General features: G+C 44.1%; 1 pseudogene across 1 annotated transcript in view; it reads right to left on the minus strand.

Annotated features, from left to right (window-relative positions):
• LOC146816444 (ATP-binding cassette sub-family C member 10-like) overlaps window positions 1-17,900 on the minus strand; it is an 839,384-nt pseudogene that overhangs the window by 476,425 nt on the left and 345,059 nt on the right. Inside the window, exon 10 of the transcript XR_014962842.1 lies at window positions 3,883-3,960. The product of XR_014962842.1 is annotated as an ATP-binding cassette sub-family C member 10-like (transcript). The remainder of the gene's footprint in view (window positions 1-3,882; window positions 3,961-17,900) is intronic.

Genomic DNA, 17,900 nt, shown 5'->3' on the forward strand with positions numbered 1-17,900 from the left:
GGACTTGCAGGAAGCCTACTTCCACATCTCCATCCTGCTTGTCCACAGGCGCTATCTGCCGTTCACGGTAGACCAAGAGCATTGTCAGTTCACTGTGCTCCCCTTTGGTCTTACCATTGCCACTAGGATGTTCACAAAAGTGATGGCGTGGTTGCAGCTCATCTGCGGAAGTCAGGGTTCTCAGTCTTCCTCTACCTCAACACCTAGTTGTTGGAGGAAGGCTCGCCCCAGACAGTCGTCTCCCTTCTCCAGATTACGGCAGACCTTCTTCATTTACTGGCGTTCTCTATCAATGTGCCAAAGTCATGCCTGACTCCCTCCTAGACACTCCTTTTCATTGGAGTTATTCTGGATGCAGTGCAGTTTCGGGATTATCATCCAGAACAATAGAGTCCAGGATATTACGGTTATGAGTCCGATGTTTCAGCCTCTATCCTGGATCAACAGCACACACCTCTCTCTTGCACACCCAGAGCTCATGCTGGTGACAGATGACTCACTAATGGTTTGGGGCGGCCATTTGAGAGAGGTGGAGATCAGAGGACTCTGGTCGTGGACAGAGTCGCAACTCCACATCAACTTATTGGAACTGAGAGAGATATGACTGACACTGAAAGCCTTTCTTCATTCCATCAAGGGAAGGCTGGTTCAGGTGCACGTGGTATTGCAACAAGCAGGGTGAAGTGGGCTCGTGGACCCTGCGTCAAGAGGCCCAGCCTCTCTGGACCTGGCAGGAATATCAGAACATAGTCCTGGTGGTTCAACATCTGGTGGGCCAGCTGAACGCCACAGCAGACAAACTTAGCGGTCAGTGACTCACAAATCAAAAATGGAGTCTTCATCCGGAGGTGGTGCAAGGTCTCCTTAGAGAATGGTGAGAACCTTGGTTAGATCTATTCACCACCGCCGAGAACATGCAATGTCAGCACTTCTGCGCGCTAAAGTTTCCAAGTTTGCTCTTGCCCGGAGACGCATTTTATCTAAAGTGAAGTTCAGCATTCTTTAACACCTTTCTGCCGATACCATTCCTGACCAGAGTTCTCAAGAAGATCAAGAAAGACCAGGCCCAAGTCATTTTAGTGGCCCTGGACTGGGCAAGGAGAGTGTAGTATCCCGAATTCCTTTGCATGAGCATCTGTCCTCTGATCAGGCTGAACCTTGGGGAGGATCTCATTTGTACTCCAACCTGCACACACTCCACCTACATGCGTGGATGTTAAGCGGCGACAGTTGAGGGTGTTTGACCTCCCTCCCGAAGTATGCGATGTCATTTTGGCAGTCAGACATACCTCCACTAAAACCATTTACTCCTGTCGCCTGGACACAATTGGGGCTCCGTGCTCTACAAAATCTGTTGATCCTCTGTCTGCACCCATGTCTGAAGTTCTTTTGTTGGTCTTATCCGTTGCCTAGCAAGGCCTTGCTATGGTCACAGTTAAAGGATACCCTATTGCCATCTCCTCCTTCCTGTGGTTGCCAGACCATCCATCCCTGTTTAAGTCATCTGTTGTGACTTGTTTTGTAAAAGGTTTACAAAACATGATTTCACCTAAGCCCTTCATTATGCCCCAATGGGACCTTAATTTAGTCTTTACTTTTCTCATGAACTCAACATGAGTCTATGCACAGCTGCCCTCTAAGACTACCGACCATCAAAACGTCTTACTTGTGGTAATAACATCTGCCCAGAGGGTTAGTGAGTTCCAGGCCCTTTGTGGTCATCCACTGTACATAAACGTTTTCCAAGACAAACTGGGCATTAGGAACTGTGGCTCCTTATTACCAAAGGTGGTTACATCTTTTCACGTGGGCAGACTGCCACACTGCCTACCTTGTTCAATTCCCTCATTCTACCAAGCAAGAGGAAAGACTCCATCGTCTGGACCCAAAAATAGCGTTTACGTTTTACATCTATCTTACAAAATACTTCCCGGTGGACGATCAACTCTTTGTTCGTTTTACCTGTACGAAGAAAGGTAAGACAGTTAACAAAAGAACCATCTCCAATGGGTAAAAAGCAGCAGCTTGAGAGCTCATATCATCAGAACTAAAGCTGAGATCACTGCGTTAGTGAAAGTGGTCCCTGTTCTAGATATTCGTCAGGCAGGTACGTGGGCACTGCTGCACATTTGTCAAACATTACTGCCCAGACAGTCCGGTCCGGCATGATAGGCACTTTATCCGTTTATTCCTCCAGGACTTCATAGTGTGACACAGTCAGCAGAGGGATTGATTTGGTATCTATTCTATCAGATAAACAAGTTACTTACTTTTGGTAATGCCTTATCTGATAGAGACTCTTATCTATCCGGAGAGTCCTTACTGACCCTCCCATCCTCCCCCTTCTGCAAACTGCATTTCGTGAAGAGATCCTTCAGGACCTTGCTTTGACACACTATCATTTCTCCTCAACTTTGCTAAATGCTTCTGGTGCGGAAAAACAATCAAGAACTGAGATCAATGCACTGGGGTGGCACCTATATAAGCAATGTGCAGGTCTTTTCCAGCGCGGATGACGGCAACTGGGCTATGCGGAGCTAAACGACTCCCCATATCTGTGTGCAAGTGGATTACTCAAACATTTCTGGATTGAGTCAGAAGCCCTGATGCCTGGGAAATATACTAGGGTAAGGAATCTGCAGCTAGATAGAGGCATTGCCAAAGGTAACTTGTTCTAATCTTAGTTGAGGATTCCATTGCTATTCCTGAATCCTTTTTTTAACTCAGAATTTGCTTGCTTTTACAGGATCTCGTGCTTAGTTCAGAATTCACATAATATTCCTGGATACATCTTTTTAGCTTCGAATTCCCTTCAGGATCTCTCTTAGCTGAGAATTTTCTCGAGGATTTGCCTCCCTAGATCCTAACTCCTGATCTTTTCATAATCTCTCTTTAGCTGAGACCAACCTTTCTAGTCCATGATTCCTCTACCCAGCTTTGAACTCCCTCTTTATTTCCTGGTCCCTCTCTTTACTTCAGGATTCACTTATGATCGCCTAAATCCTCTCCTTGGTTCAGCATTCCCCATTTATTCCAGGAAGTTTGTCCTTAACACAAGATTCACTCCCTTTTTACTCAGAATTCTGGTTTGCAATTCCTGGATCCCTCTACCTACCCAAGGAGTTCCTCTCTCTGCTGAGATCCCTCTCCTTAGTGCACGTATCCCTTCAAATTATTGGATTCATCTTCTTACACCACTCACTATTCACTGACAATTACAAAAACTGTTTCTTTATCTTAGAAGGTCATCTCTATTCCAGGCCCCTCTTTTTAGGGGATGATTCTGTTAACATTCTAGAAGCAATCTCTCCAGCTCAGAATTCCCTTCAAGAATCCTCTTCTTAGCCAGAATCCCTAGAGCATTCTTCAATTCAGCTCAGGAATTTTCTGCTACACTAGCATTTTACTCCAAGCTCACATTCCCTTGCCTTTCCTTCTCTTACTCTTCATTTTAGTTTACTAAACATTGGCTTCCTCAATTGGGCCAGAGACAATTAACTGGTGATGCAAGTAGGAAGCCTGAGTTGGACACCTTTTTCACTGATATTATTGTGTTATCGGATGGCAGGAGTCGATAGTGGAAGCGGTAGCCCTCAGGCCCCTATTTCTCAAGCACGGATAGAGGCCACAATAGATGAGGCCATTGTAAACATGCAGGGCTGGTGGTGAGCACCTGAGAAAGTGTTTCTAAATGGAATGTGCCTCCCATTCACATCTTAGCCTGCTCTTCATATCTCAGACATTGCAACAAATGAAGCAACAAAGAGAGAATTAATTCAGTCTCACCCTACATCATCTTTTACCATCCTGATTCTGCAGCAGTGGGATTAGATGAAAAACATGAGTGATATTGCGAAAGATTTACTAGTCTACTATACTTACCCACATACACTTTCTTTCTTCCCGAGCTGCTGTGCTTAAGTGAAGCTTCCACCAACGGAAGAATCTCAGAGGGAGTGCCTAAAGGAGAAAAGTCAGCAAAAAAGAAGTATAAAAAGCAATTTCCTCACTTCCAGTGCCTAGATGGTGAATGCACACACAATTACATGAGGAAATGTTTAATTTGGGCTTATAGCCAACGTCTCCTTCATTACAGGGTTTAGGAAAAGGAATGATATAAGCATCAAGTATGAAGCATGGTCTAATGGCGAATATTTCATTAGCAGGGTGAAATGTACTGGTTAATACACTGGGATTAAGGTTGGTATATTGATTGATGAACTGTGGCTGGACGGCAAGCTAGTGTTTAATTATCTTTTATATTTTTCTGTAGCCATTTGTGTAGCACGAACCTTGCCCAGTAGGGCAGATCAGGACTTAACATAGGGCATTCATCATAGACGTCGAGTCACCAAAATGCCAAGGGTAGTGGAAGTGACATCATGTGCCCTTTGTCTCGAATGGCATCACAGGAAGTGACGTCATATGACCTTTCTTGTCTTTTTATAGTCTCTATTACCGGTCTTCCACCTCTGTCCCACTAACTCACTCTTCTCTTTTTCACCTGCCTTTGTCTCTGTATCACTTTGCTACGTTTCCCCTATTTTCACCACCTCACTGCTGTTGCTGTTTCTTTCTCAACTGTCTCCTTCCTAGTGCTTTCTCATCTATCTCACATTTTTCTTATTTATCTCTTTAGATCCCTTCTCTCACCGATCTACCCTCTTTCCCTGAGTAATTTCTCACACCCGTCTGCCTCTTCATCACCTCTGATGTCTCCCCTTCTGTCTCACTTCTCTATCTCTTTGAACTGTCTCTTAATAAGCTGTCCGCTCTCTTTTTCTTAGCTGTCTCTCTCTTATCCATCCATTTTCATCATTTCTTTCTAACCCGTGTCATTCTCTCTACTGTCTCTTTATCACCTGTTGGTATAGTCTGTGTCTTTCCTTCACCTCTCTGACCTGTCTCAATCTCCTTTACAGGTGTTGATGTCTACGCCTATCACAATGGTCTCCTCTGTTTCTCAGTTGTCTCTTGAACATACAAATGCACACACCTGTCTTCGTCGTTGACCTGCCACTCTGTAGTGTCCTCCTCCCATCTGCTTTCTCCTTTCACCGTCCTCTTCCCCTATTCTCTCATTCTCTACCGCTCTCTCCTTTACCTCATCTTTCTGCTATGCTGATTTTTTCTTTCCCCACACATGCTCACAGACAGCCAAAGACATAGACCTGGTCCTTATCAATTAGGAAAAGAAATAATTATATTACAAAATTGCTGCTTTTTGGTTTGAGATTGATTTACATGCCTGTTCCACACATGAATCCATATATTCTCATAAACAGTTGGATACACCACATACAAACGATACGCAGTTCAGTCTCTCGTGTTCTTTAGGTTAAATTTATACACCTCATCCACTCAGCCATCCATGGTCAACTGACTCCACATAGAATATACATAACGTTCTTTGGGTTCTAGTAGAACCTTCTACTATGACATAGCACACTTCTTCCCCTTTATGTACACAAGCAAACTTACATAATGAACTTGACTGTTAAAAGAATGAAGAGAGTTCCTGAAAAATACTAACCTAAATATCACGTTTAAAAAAAAGGTAAAAAATAAGAGAAGAGTCACTATATAACAATCTGGTCATAAAAACACTGTGCATCATGTAACATCAAAATCAAATACCACCACTATACCTCACAAACAATCTTTCATATACAATGTTTTTTCCGCACTCTTAGACTCCTCTCCCTAACGAGCCCTTAATAAGAATGTGACTCTGTATGCCGTACATCACCACCTTGTTGAGGGTAGTGATTGTAGATTTGACCCTGTTGAATTCGAGCAGAATCAACCACCACAACCCGACTTTTATTCCAAATTCTCCCATCCTCTGTCTTCACAGCATTTTTTAATAATGTAACCACTTTTATCTCTTGGGTATATTTTGACCATGGTTGACATCCCACAGGTGCCCTTATTTTACCACAGTCACCCACAACCACATAGCTGGCTACTAAACATTTCCTGTTTATCAAAATTCTGTTTTCTATACTCAATGCCTGAGTTCCTTATGCCTCCATTCACCGACATCATTGTCCTTCAACCCTTTATTCCACACCATCTACCCTGGACACATCATTGAGTTAGCCGCTCTTCCTTTGAACAGTTCAAAGGGTGACCTTCCCGTAGAATACACCATATTGCGCTGTATGCAGACGATCTCCTTATGTTTCTGCCGAATACTGGGGATGCGTTACGGGGAGTGCGAGTCTTGCTGGAGACCTTGGGGAGGATGGCGGGCCTTAGGGTGAATTGGAAAAAGTCCTGTCTATTCCCTACCAGGCCGGGGGCGCAAGAGCAATCGAGGGTTGAGGGATGTCTTATGGGAATCCCGGTGTTTACCGTATCTGGGGACACAGATTTACCATGACCCCGCTGACCTGCTGGAGGGTAACGTGGGGTGGGCAGTGGGAGGAGCAAAGGCCTGCTTTGAGTTTTGGGGGACCCTTCCGTTGTCGGTGGCTGGCAGGGTCGCTCTGGTGAAGATGATCATTCTACCTCGGTTTCTTTATTATTTTGGGACCCTCGCCATGTGGATTCCGAGCAGGCTCTTTGCGCAGCTGAACACTTTGATTACGGGGTTTCTCTGGGGGAACTGGCCGACGGAGGGTGGCGTTAGTCACTCTGCAAAGGCCTAGGGCGGAGGGGGGTCTTGCACTGCCGGACTTTGAGGCCTACTATCATGCTGCGCAACTTCAGTGGTTCACGAAATGGGTGGCGGGTCACATTAGGCGACCGGAGGACCAAGACGGGTCGGACCCATGTTGGCACCTTCTGTCCTGCGTGCTACTGCGGGCGCCGCTGAGAGGTACCCTCCTGCCACCGGAGTTGGGAACGATCCGCCACTGTTGGGCACGGTTGATTAGGAGGGCACACGGGGGGACCCCTTATGCTCCTGAGATCCCGTTGTGGATGTGGCGTTGCCACATGGGGGGGACTGGAGTCAGCTGCTGGCCTGGGAGGAAGCGGGAGTCACGGCCATAGGTGATCTGTATGAGGATGGGGGTCTGTGGTAAATAATTTAATTACCGGGACTTAATTTGATACAGAACATAATAAAAATAGCTCAATAAATAAGAGGCAGAATCCGTGGTATTAGAGGTTCGGAATGGGCTTTATTCCAATGGACGATTCGGAATCGTGGTCTCCAGGTTCCATCACCACGGAGGTTCAGGAAGTGAAGTACATACATTATTGATAATTAATCATTTTTATACAATAGGCATTACAGTGGAGCAAATGCGAGAGGCGTAACAATTGATAAGGAAGATAACATTATTCATGCGTAATGAAAATGGGCTTGATTGGGCGTAACAAAGGAACGTCATCAGGCATGATGTCATAATGGGGTGGTTCCATGAAAGAATTTCGCAATGTCAGCAGAAATACTTGGCAGAGATGCGCGCGCAGCAGCATGACGTGTGATTGACGTGCAGCTAGGGGGTGAAGGGGACTTGACATTTAGCTCTACATGTGGCGACAGATGTCTGGAGGGTCAAGTCAACCTAATCCCAAATCATATCTAACATCCTATGTTTAAAGAACTATGTTATCCAAAAGAGAGGCCTTCTTGGAGTAGAATCTTATTCTATACTGACTATACTGACTGTTAGTGCGTGTACAAGCGTCTAAGTGTCTACACTAGATGCGAGGGCAGGAATCTTCCATAGTAACAGGACTACGAATTACTTGTATAAAGACAGAGAAGCCGGGCCTTTGCTCGGTAGCTGGCAGAATGTTTACTTAAGCTACTAGACAGGAATGCATTGGACAGGGAGCGGAGCAGATAATTTCGAAGGTGAAATACAGTTCTTGGCAGGCAGCAAGCTGATGTCAGGCATCGTGAGCCGCGCAGAGGATGAGACAAAGTTCATGGTCACAGATGCAGGCTCGGACTGGAGCTTCAGAGACAGAAAGCAAGAAAAGCTTGATGACAGAATCAGGGCCTACTTGCCTGGACTGTAAAATGGCATAAGTGAACCATATAAAGGCGGTGGCCTTTCGTACTTAGGAATGGAATATCCGGCCCATTCATGGCGGATCAACAGAGGACATGTTAACGGTGGACGCACATGTATTTGCGTCTTCATAACTGGAACTGGAGGGAACATACATGTACTTGTAACATGCACATAGAACCGTTGGGGTCCAAGATAGGGGACATAACTGACCAGAAAAATCCATATTTCCACATTCCCTCCTTGTCCCCTACTTGCCCGTCAAGAGATATCAATCTTCATTAATCCATTGATCTGTTCATATAGCATCATTTGTTCTTCTTTCTTCTTCCGGGATCTTGAATGAAAATCTTGATGTGGAATGCACGATGTGGCACACAGACCACAAATCGCTGGTCCACATTGCAGGCATAAGCAGCAACTGAATAGTATGAGAAGGCCAATACCTAGGAAGGATAGAACTCTCCATCCCCAGGCTGATAACACGCTCCAAAACCAACCGGACCAAGTCCAGGTGCCTGGATTCTGGTGTATCTGGCTTACAATCTTATGAAGGCGGGTTATGGCTTTATATACAGATGGCGAATTTTCTGGTATGAATACGCAGCAGCTTGATCCGATGACCCTACAAGCTCCGCCCCTATCGGCCAGGATGACGTCAAGGACAAGACGATTTTGAAGCACAACAATCCGCATAGCAGACTGCTCTTCTGTTAAATTGCCTAAGGCGGAAATAGTTTCGTTCACTACTGCTTCAAGGGTTCTAGTCAATCTACGTATCAGCTTACTATTAGTAACGGTACCTATATAGGGAACGAGACCTTTATTGAAATCTGTGTATTTTTCCCATGTTGTTTCAGTGTAGTCGACTATTGGGAGATCTCTCCTTTCTCTATTGTGTACTAAATGAGTATTTCTGTGATAATCAGGAGGAGCTAGAAAAACAGGTGGCAAAAGGAATCCAATGTAGCAGGTACCATCCCAATCTAGAGGCAAACGTACATATGCCGTCTGACCACATATAAAATAGGAATGGCGGGAAGCTCTAAATGTCGACTTGCCTTGATCACTAAATTCTATTACAGTGGTGCATCTACTATGGCCCATATGTATGGAACCATTCTTTCTTACACATAATTCACCTTTTACTGGAAATACTGACATGGCGGGCAAAGTTGGAGTAGCTTCGGATTCGATATTTAGGATCATAAGATTAAGCGTAAAGTTACCTAATCCATATACTTCATTTTCTAGATCAGTTCCTGTTCTTTTGGGAAGTCCCTCCTTGTTGGGGTGGCAGACCTTAAGTAAAGCTAAGTTCAGATTTCCCCATACCCAGTTGTCTTGATAAACTGCAGAATTTGAATCTAAGGAATTAATTAAACTAAACCATGCTCCACAGGAGCCGTTGTGTGTGAACGGGTATGGAAAAAGGGGTAGAATTCCTTTATAGTTCTGATAGGGAGGGAGTCGGCCACATATCCAACAATTTGCAGCATTGCTAACCTGATGGGAATGATGTAACATACTAATAAAAGTGTTATTGCGCAGCGCAAATCTGTATGACAATTCATGCGGAGGTAATTCGCTAAAAGAATGTTCAGCAGTAATATTATAAACATGTCTAGAAATAGGATAATATATGTGCAACAATATACTTGCAATAATTATTAAAAGACTTAAGAAAAACAAAATTAATAACGTCACTGTGCAATGACTACGCAGTGATTTACAGTATGCATGTTGTTTCAACATTTTTCGGGTTTTTCCTCTATTCAGATCTAAGGGATACATGTCAGAGACAAATTCAACCGCTTCACCTTGGAGAGGACTTAAACAATCAAATTTCCCGACTGATTAGATCTGAGTTTTAGTTTATAATGTTCGTGACTACTTGAGTCAACCAAAGGAAGTTTTGAGTCAATGGGTGAGGACACACGAGGTGTAGTTTTTATATCCGATGGTAGTCCATAAAATTTCTTGATATGACTTGAATGTACCCAGCCTTTTCTGCCTTCGATCTTCACGGCTGTCCTTGTGGTGAGCAAGACCAATTGCGGCGACCTCCACCTAGGATCCAGCTGAGTCTTTCGATCAAAGTTCCTCACTAAAACGAGATCCCCTGGAATTACGTCATGGGGTTTCACCTCAGTGTTGTCAGGAAAAGCTGCAGCTACCTGTGAACGACAAGATTGTAGTGCAGACATCAAGGAGGCCAAATAATCTGTCAGCATATTACAGTCAATATCAGTTATTTTACGTGGTATAGGCGTCCCCCACATATTTGGTGGTCTGCCAAAGATCACCTCATACGGGGATAGCCCTGTTCGCGAGTGTGCTACCATTCTCATGTAAAAGAGTGCAACTGGTAATGCTACTACCCAGTCGACACCTTTCTCCCTGCATATTTTGGACAATCTGATTTTCAAAGTTTGATTATGTCGTTCCACGAGACCTGCTGCCTCGGGGTGTCGGACACAATGAAACTTCCACTGATATCCTAGCAGAAGTGAAACGTGTTTCATTAGTTCGGATGAGAACGGCTGGCCGTTATCTGAGTAGACAGCACGTGGTAAACCGTACCGTGGGAAGAATTCTCGAACTAGCTGCTTGGCAGTGGTCGGGGCAGTGTAATCTGAAACCGGGTATGCCTCTGTCCAACGGGAAAGAGCACAAACAACTACGAGAACATATTTGAATCCTCGACATCGTTCCATCTGGATGTAATCCATCTGGAGGATTTCAAAAGGGTGATCAGGAGGCTGAAATCCACCCTGCTCTACGGGGATGCTTTTTCCTGGGTTAAACTGACAACAGATCATACAGGTACGAACTTTTTGTTTCGCTGCTGCTCGTAAATGCTTGTTGAACCAAATATGTTGAATGCTGTCTAGCATAGCTTTCTCTCCTAGATGCGCTGGACTATGGACAGTGTTAATAATGACTTGGACCATTGAATCAGGAAGGAACCACACAGATTTTTCCTTCGTCATCCATCCTTGATCCGTTTGGATCCCTCCTAATTCAGTCCATTTCCTTATTTCGTCTGGAGTAGCATGTGTCTGTATGTCAATTACATCAAGAGTGGGATCCTTAACCATCATGCAATGTGTTGGTGTCTGGACTATTGCCTTTGTCATATCGGATGTTTGAGTTTGAGCAGTCTGTTTAGCTGTTCTGTCAGCTAGATCATTGCCTTGAGAAATGATATCAGTGATTTTCGTATGAGCTTTGCATTTCATAATCGATATTGCAATGGGTAAGTGTATTGCATCTAATAAGGCATGAATGAGGGGTCCGTGCTGAATGTGGGCACCGTGAGAAGTTAAATAACCTCTCTCTCGCCACAGCACGCCGAAGTCATGTACAACTCCGAATGCATAACGTGAATCAGTGTATATGTTGACTCTTTTATTTGTGGCTTGAATACAGGCTTGTGTCAGAGCGACGAGCTCTGCTGCTTGAGCGGACAAGGTATTTATGCACTTGGTTTCAATAATTTCAGTGTCTGTTGTGACTGCGTAAGCGGCCACTAACTCTCCTGTACCTGTTCTCATACATGAACCATCTACATACAACGTTAGGTCTGGATCTGACAATGGGACATCTGTCAATTCTTGTCTGGGTTTCGTCGTTATTGTAATAACATCAATACAATCATGAGCTAGTGGGTCTGTTCCATTTACAGGTAAAAGTGTGGGAGGATTCAATGTGTTACAACGTCTGATTTCTATATGTGGCTGAAACAATGTTAATTCGTAACCTGTAAGTCGCGCTATAGTCAAGTGTTGTGTTTGCGTTCGATTCACAAGAACCTCTACTGCATGTGGTACTTGTACTGTCAATGGATGTCCTAACACTATGGCATCGCTTTGTCTGATTGCTAAAGCTGTCGCTGCCACTGATTTCAGGCACGCAGGCAGAGCCTGAGCTACGGGATCTAATGTACTGGAAAAATAAGCACACGGTTTGTGTGATCCTGCTTGTTCCTGTGTGAGTACTGACAAGGCAGTACCTTCTCGTTCTGTAACAAAGAGTGTAAAATGTTTTCTGTAACATGGTGTTGCTAGAACAGGTGCTTGACATAGAGCTTTCTTTAAGCTTTCAAAAGCGTGTGTATGTTCTTGAGTCCAAGGGAGAACAGTCGATGTGGCTGCCTCCTGTGTTGTTAATTGAATGAGTGGTTTTGCTAGAAATGCATACTGAGGGATCCACTGCCTACAATATGAAGTGAGGCCTATGAAAGCCCGCACCTCCTTTTGTGTCTTGGGTATTGGCATATTAGCTATTAACTGAATGCGATCTGGTGTAAGCTGCCTTCCCTCCTTGGACAGCGAGTGACCAAGGTAAATAACTCGCTGGACACAGAATTGCAGCTTAGAAGGGGACACCTTGTGCCCCTTTTCGGCTAGAAATTGTAAAACCGTCAGTGATGCTTTTTCACATTCAGGTTCGCTTCGGGCGGTGATCAGCAGATCATCGACATATTGAAGCAGAGCAGTGTTGACTGGCATGTGTATACTGTCAAGTTCTCTTTTTAGTGCTTGGCTATAGATGCTGGGGCTTTCTGTAAATCCTTGAGGTGCGCGTGTGAATTTAAAACTACGTCCATTTAAACTAAATCCGAACAAGTATTGGCTTTCCGGATCTATCGGGACGCTGAAAAAGGCATTCTTGAGATCAATTACAGTAAAGAATGTTGCTTCGGAATCAATAGCTGTCAGTAATGAAGAGATGTCTGGAACTACGGGGTATTGTGGTACAATACATTTATTTAATTCGCGCAGATCAATAACCAATCGATATACTGGGGGAGCCTTTGGATCAGTTCGTTTAAGAATCGGAATTATCGGTGAATTACATACATTGGAGTCGGTCTCCACAACCACTCCTTGGCCAATAAGCTCGTCAATGATTTGCAGTAAAGCCATTACAGCATCTGGGGGTAACTTGTATTGTCGCATTCGTGGTATTACCACTCCTGCCTTTAGTGTGACTCGATATGGTGTAATGTTCATGCAACCAACATCTGTAGGGCCTTGTGCCCATAAATGTGTGGGTAAAGTCTGCAGTCGGGAATCCATGTCTCGAGACACATAGTGACCTTTGAAATCACGTAAAAACAATCTTACTCCTTCCGGAGAACAACATATTATAGCTCCTAGAGCTTTCAGTGTTTTTATACCTAAAAAGTTTTCTGGACATGATTTAGTAAGCAATAAATCTGTAGTTCTGGTCAAGGGTCCTATCGTAAGTGGAAGGGGCTGTGATACTTCATTAACAATAGGTTTTCCTGAAAAACCAAGGGAAATATTCTGTGAGCCTGAGAGGGGTGCCCCTGGAACTTCACTACGTTTTATAGTTGTTCGACTTGCCCCTGTATCTAGTAAAAATTTTCTATCTTGGCCTAATAATTCACTATGTACATAAGGTCCTTCTTGGTCTACAGGGACCTCGATAAGGGGTAAATCAACTTCCCTCTCTAGGCTGGTTCATGCATATCGTTGATAATCAGGATAGTCATACTGTGCGGTCTGGTACAGCTGTCGTGTCGTGGTTTGTGTGGCAGCAACCGGCAGCGCTGGTGCAGCTGGCACAAACTGTATAGACTGTTGTGGAGCTGGCATGGCCTGTGCATGCTGCGGTGCTCCTTGTTCATTCTGATCCTGTCTAGGTGGCCGTGGTCTTTCTTTTGTAATACCTGTGGCGATATTACGCTTCAGGACTGGGCAATCGTGTATGTAATGTCCTGGCTGTTTACAATAGTTGCATGTCCCTTTTATAGGTCCTGCTGAATCACCGGAATGTGTCGTACCCTTTTTATGACCTTCAGCTGGAACTGTCTGGGAGACTAGCATTTTCATTTTCGTGTCTTTCATGCGTCTTTGTTCATGTTCTTGTTCCTCTCTAATTCTATTGTAATGGTACTGTAACATTTGTAACATTTGTGATGGGGTATTACCTTGCCAGGTACTCTCGAATTTTAATACTCTATTCTTCACTTGGGGCAAGGAATTTTCAACTAATTTTGTCACAAACAGATGTGGGTATGACTCGCTACTTGCTTTTATACCACTATTTATACCAAAACATTTTTCGAATCGGGCATAGAAATCACTAGTGTCTTCATCTTGCTTTTGTTTACAGGCTGAGATTGCACCCCAGTCTTCCTTTTTCGTGGTTAATAAACGTGGCAGTACCTGTACTAGTAAACCTGGCAGTGCTTTAGTTTTGTCCCCAAGCCCCGAACCTGGACCTCGGGCCTTTTCTTCATTTTCTAATGCTGTCCAATCTATCTTTTGGTCTCCTACCTCCCACTCTTTTTCCTTGAGTTTTTCATAAATGCCAGCAGGCATTAATACCTTTAATATTGTCATAATGTCGGGATAGGTATACTCTCCCATGAGTAACATATCTTTAATTTCTCGGTGGAAACCCGCTGGGTCTTTGTCATGACTGGGTACCACTTTCTTCATTTCTAACAATTCTATTTTAGATATGGGCGTATATACATATACACGTTTAAACTGATTGTCCTCGCCCTTTATTGGGTGTACTTCTCGTAAGGGATTCTGTCTGTCCATGTAATACATCGGTCTTTCCTTGATGGGCAATGAAACATGTTCTGGACATACAAAAAGAATGTACTGTTTTCTAGATTCTAGTATTTCCTTAATTAACTTAGTACCTGAACCTTTCCATCTATTCGTGAGTAATTCAGTCAATATATCAGGTAAGGGACCAGGATCTGAATGTTGGCCTTTATATAGTATAAGGAGTTGTTGAATCATATAAATCCCAGCTAAACGCTGTTCATCTGGGGTGAGGTTCAAAAATGTGTGTGCTACTGTATCATCATCATACTTTCCGGGACTGTCAATCCAATGAACGGCTGACCTGGCTAATTCTTGTTCATCCATAGAATCAAGAAAATGATAACCCCTTCGTTCTCGCAGTAATTTGTCAGCGGCTTGGAACGAATGCTCGGGGGACCTCATATTTATTATAGGTGCTTGGAAATCCCTGTTATTATCTGGACATATCGGACGTATTGGGTCAGTAAAGTATCTAGTATTATTACAAGATCTTCCTCTACCTACATAGGCTATGGTTTCGGACTGTCCTGTGGACAGTCCTGATCCTTCCTCCTCCTCGTTTTGTTCAAACTGGTCTACCGCTAATCTCTCTTCGTGTAGGCGTTCTATTTCTTTACGGATCTTTCTGCACATGGCTATTATACATTTTTGCCTGTCATGTCTCCCTTCTGATATATACTGGCTCCATCTAGTAAGAGTTTCCATTGTTTCCGGGTCTACCCCCGGTCGGTCTTCATTTCTGATCACACAATTTATGAGGAAATGTAACAGTTCCCCCTGTATCTCCACTTTCTGGTATTCCATAGCTCTGTTAATACTTTCAGAATCTCGCCCTGTTTGGACAAAATGATATATATTATCTAGATGCATAGTCATTCCTGGTAACTTCCCTAAATACACCGCGGCTCGTCTGATACGTAATGATGCCAGGATCATTTCGTCCTCTTTGCCGGGCACAGGGTCATATCTACAATCTATAAGAAGTTCCTTAAGCGTGCGGGAATTTATGAGTTTGGGGGTACGTGGATGTGCTGACTCTTGAAAGGTAAGTTTATTTATTCTGGGTGGCGTAGAAAAAATATTGGTAGCACCCCCAGTAGCCCCGTCTGGAGTATCGGGCGTGAAAGGATTCGTAGAACGCGATACAGCAACTATAGGTGTGGACACAGCTATAGAAGTAGCTGTAGGAGCAGATGTGGAAACGGACGTGCTTGCCGGAACTTGTGTCAGGATTTGATGCTGTAAGGATATAGATACAGGATCTTGGCGTTGAACCTCCCCGGCCGACGGTCTGTGTGGGGCGGGGTTAGCATACTCGGGAGCTGCGTCATCTAAATATGAGGAAAGAAAAACATCTTCTGTGGTTCTAGGATGCCCCTTAGGATGTACTTTTATTGGAAATAATGGGGGTGGCAAGTCCTTTGGTATCCCCGTAGTAGCCTTAGGTAATCCTTCGGCCAGAAGGGGATACATACCCTTCATAAGGGCATGTCTTTGTCTGTCTACTTGTTCTGATTTTACTCGTGTACCTTCTTCAATTAATAGATTTTCTCGAACTTCATTTGAATTCTCTTTACTCTTCTCTTCCTGTCTACGTGCTTTTTCTGTGCGTCTATACGATTCTTTACGCCATAATTCAATGGCGTCTTTCTGTGATTGTCTAGCTTTCTTTTTCCATAATTCTTCCTCTACTTTCACGATGCACTCTGCATCCCAGGTCCCAGCTGCGGGCCACCTCTGACTTTCTGGTAATTCCTTAGTGTAGTCTACCCATAGATCAAGAAATAATATAGCGTCTAGGCCGTGTTTATGATACATGAAGTACCCTGGAGTGTCCCTAGGAGGAATGGGAACAGCTTCTTCGAGTACCCCTTTTCTAGTTGTGATCTGTCTTAGTTTCGAAAAGAGCGGCATATTGAAAACTGGTCTGATACTTGGTCTTGAACAAACTTAATACAATAAAACACAATAATGAACAGTCATTCATACCACAATATGCAGGACATATCAATACATTTAACATTTAACATTTAAATGAGCAACGATGATGATGACGATGATCTAAGAAAATTTAATCACTAAACATAATACTCAGCATTTAACTGAATTATTCTGAATTTATATACTTGATATACTAGATATACTGCTAAACAGTACAGATACACTGCTAAAACAGTGCGGACCGGATTTGTGTACCCAAACCCGTCTGGACCGGCACAACTTATGTGTAAGCCAGAACGCCTCCCCAGTAATGGTACTCACCGGGTAGCTCGGAACGGAAGGCCTCGGAACGGAACTGAACTGAACTGGACCGGACTGGACTGGACTCGACAACTTCGGACACTTCAGGACATCGGAAACCTGGTGGGCCTCTGTATACCTCGGATCTTGCTCTCTCAGCTAGGCTCTGGTCGGGATACTTCGCACTTCTCACCGCCTCGTCTGGGTGTTGATCGCAGCCTCAGTCGCCCCCGCTTGACCGGAGGGAGATACAGGAAATCCTGCTGGTACGCGTTGTTGTCCGTCCAGCTGTGGCAGGAGACCGGGCCTGCAACGCACCGCCGGCGCGTGAGATGAGAAAGTGTCCCTATTCGGGCGCCATTTATGTGGTAAATAATTTAATTACCGGGACTTAATTTGATACAGAACATAATAAAAATAGCTCAATAAATAAGAGGCAGAATCCGTGGTATTAGAGGTTCGGAATGGGCTTTATTCCAATGGACGATTCGGAATCGTGGTCTCCAGGTTCCATCACCACGGAGGTTCAGGAAGTGAAGTACATACATTATTGATAATTAATCATTTTTATACAATAGGCATTACAGTGGAGCAAATGCGAGAGGCGTAACAATTGATAAGGAAGATAACATTATTCATGCGTAATGAAAATGGGCTTGATTGGGCGTAACAAAGGAACGTCATCAGGCATGATGTCATAATGGGGTGGTTCCATGAAAGAATTTCGCAATGTCAGCAGAAATACTTGGCAGAGATGCGCGCGCAGCAGCATGACGTGTGATTGACGTGCAGCTAGGGGGTGAAGGGGACTTGACATTTAGCTCTACATGTGGCGACAGATGTCTGGAGGGTCAAGTCAACCTAATCCCAAATCATATCTAACATCCTATGTTTAAAGAACTATGTTATCCAAAAGAGAGGCCTTCTTGGAGTAGAATCTTATTCTATACTGACTATACTGACTGTTAGTGCGTGTACAAGCGTCTAAGTGTCTACACTAGATGCGAGGGCAGGAATCTTCCATAGTAACAGGACTACGAATTACTTGTATAAAGACAGAGAAGCCGGGCCTTTGCTCGGTAGCTGGCAG

The sequence above is a fragment of the Triturus cristatus genome, chromosome 6 (genome assembly GCF_964204655.1).
Source record: "Triturus cristatus chromosome 6, aTriCri1.1, whole genome shotgun sequence".
NCBI classification, from domain to species: Eukaryota; Metazoa; Chordata; class Amphibia; order Caudata; family Salamandridae; genus Triturus; species Triturus cristatus.